Source organism: Cyprinodon variegatus, unplaced genomic scaffold, assembly GCF_000732505.1.
Source record: "Cyprinodon variegatus isolate N-32 unplaced genomic scaffold, C_variegatus-1.0 Scaffold575, whole genome shotgun sequence".
NCBI classification, from domain to species: domain Eukaryota; kingdom Metazoa; phylum Chordata; class Actinopteri; order Cyprinodontiformes; family Cyprinodontidae; genus Cyprinodon; species Cyprinodon variegatus.
The window spans coordinates 533431-536013 of record NW_015151028.1 but is presented as its reverse complement, the minus strand read 5'-3'; positions in this window follow the sequence as shown (position 1 = coordinate 536013).

Below are 2583 nucleotides of genomic sequence, written 5' to 3'. Positions count from 1 at the left end.
CTCCACCAGGTGGTGCCCTGTCCTCATTGGGTCTCCCTGCACACCTGCAGCTCATTGCCTCATTACCTGTGGAGTGCTCTTAAGCTGCTGACTACAACTACCTTGACGCCAGAGTGTAGGGTACTCTAGCCATGCTTAGTTTAGCAGAGTCTAACCTGAGTTTTTGTTTGCCAGTTTTGGATACTCTAACCAAGCTGAGTTTTGCTGAGTCAAACTGAGTTTTTTGTCAACCTGAGTCTTAACTTTGTTTTTTGTCTTTGTCAGAGTGTCTTTGAGTTAACCCCGTCCGCCCAACACCAAACAAGACAATCACTGGAATCTTCCCACACAGACTGGATTCCATAAAGGACACCTTTTCCTGGAGAAGTGAGTCTGCAACCTATTCCTCCAGTTCAAGCCTAATAATCTAATTTCCCACTGAGCCTGAACTAACCGCAGTCTCTTCCCCTCACCTTCCAGTTCCGGTTTGACAGTGTTCTGAGCAGCACTGGATTCATCACCATATTCTAATAAACCTGTTAAACTTTTCCGTGGTCTCTCTGTTTGGTCTTCTGCATTTTGGGGTCAGACCTTTAATTAAATCACAAATAGACTGCCAGAGATAGGCACTGGCCCCACTGGCACCCTGACAAGGACTAAAGGAGAGAAAATGGATGGGTATATTAACATCAACGGTATACAGGACAAAAAAGCAATTGAATAACAAACATACAAAAATGGGCTTTCATGTAAATGTTTGAAAAAAAATGAATAGTATGAGTTATGGATTGACACATAATAACTTAGGATGTTTTTTCTGTTTATTTTTTATTTATTTATTTTACCAAAGAATGGTTCCTTTTTTGTTAAAACAAATCAATTAGAAATACATTTTATGGATAACATTAGCCTTTAGTAAAAAAACCATGTTCATGGATACCTTTCAGGTAGATTACAATCCCCATGCTTGTACTGTAAAGGAGTGCTTCACCTTCACTCAGCAGTACTGCTTTGTAAGTACTGCTTTGCATTGTTTCCACAGCTCACTGTAAAGCTCTTGACACAACCATGGAACTTCATTCCTTGCAGAACAAAGCTAAGTTCTTCCTCATCTGCCGCTGCAAAATATTTTTGTCTTGGAACAGTACCAACCAACTTTACACAGAAAACAACTCTGGCAAAAGCTGCTATTCTTCTCCAGATCCACCTTTCCACATTTATGATGACAGATGAGTGATTCTGAGGGGTGCTACTCCACTTTAAAGAGGATCGAGTCTGTGCAAGCTCCGTGACAAAACATCACCTTCATCTTTTGTTTATGCTCTCCATTGATGACAGGCTTGAAGGAGGAGTTTAGTATGAGGGTTCCTGAGAGGTATGTTACTACAGATGGAAAAATAGCATTACTTTATGACAAGAAATGAAAGTAAAACAAACTTTATACTTGTTTTGTCAGATCATTGAAAAGGTTTCACCATTTAGAAGTATCTGCTTAAAGCAAGGGGAAATATTTTTATTTAGGAAAAAAATTACCTAGATTTTGCAGTAGATCCCAATTCACAGCTGATCACTTCTGGCCTTTATTATTTTTTTATTTTGTTTTTGAGGTCTTCAAGGGGACCCACTTTACGAAGGCTAGGTCCTTTAAAGGTAGCAGTCCCTGAACTGGAACATAGTCATAGATTTGGAGGGTGCTTTGATACCTCTGTCTTATGACCGTCTTATGGTATACATTTCTGCAGAAAAAGATGCATGAAAGCTTTGCCGCTTACGTCACATGACAAATGCTTTCAGAATTTTAGCCAAAGGAGTACAGATTGATCTTAATAAATCAAGAGGTTGTTTTTAAATAGATCTAATCAAGAACATTTTTCATGGAGGTACATCTGAACAGATGTCCAGTGAAGACATTTTAAAGTTACCTATAATTGTTTTCCTCAACTTTCACCCTACAAAACAAAACTGTCCTTGCCGTCGACTCCCCTTTCACTTACATTCTATGTCTATAAAGTATAAAGGGGATTTATTTTCAATACATCTGTGTATCACTTAAAAGAGAAGAGGTAAAGCAAAACTAAAAAGTTTCCTACCAGCTCACACTGATTTTGGGCCACAATACTCAATTTTTAACATGCAGTTTCTGTGTAAATCAGTTGCAGTCAGCATTAATCCTATTTTTGCTTCGGATGCCATTTTGATTTCTTGTGCCAGAGTTTTTTTTGTCCTGACCCGTCAGAACAGATCTCATCTCCTCATTTAACAGAACAGCATGAATTGTCCTCTGGGGCTGAGGAAGAACTTGGGGAATTTGGACACAATAAAAAATGAATGAAAAAATGTGTTTCTGATCTTCAAATACCCTATTCTTCTTCCTCCATTTATTTAACCAAAGAATTAACTGATTTTTAGATAAAATTTAAATCAATCATCTGTCTGGCTGAGGCGTATTTTCTCTAAGAGAGTCTTAATGGAAATGATCATGAACAATTTAAGGGAAATCCCAAAAAAAACTTTTTTAATTAAAAATCTTAAATTAACTTTGAATGCAGTATGAGTAGCTTTGTGTTTTACACATAACAGATGCATTTCAATGTAGGAAAGGCA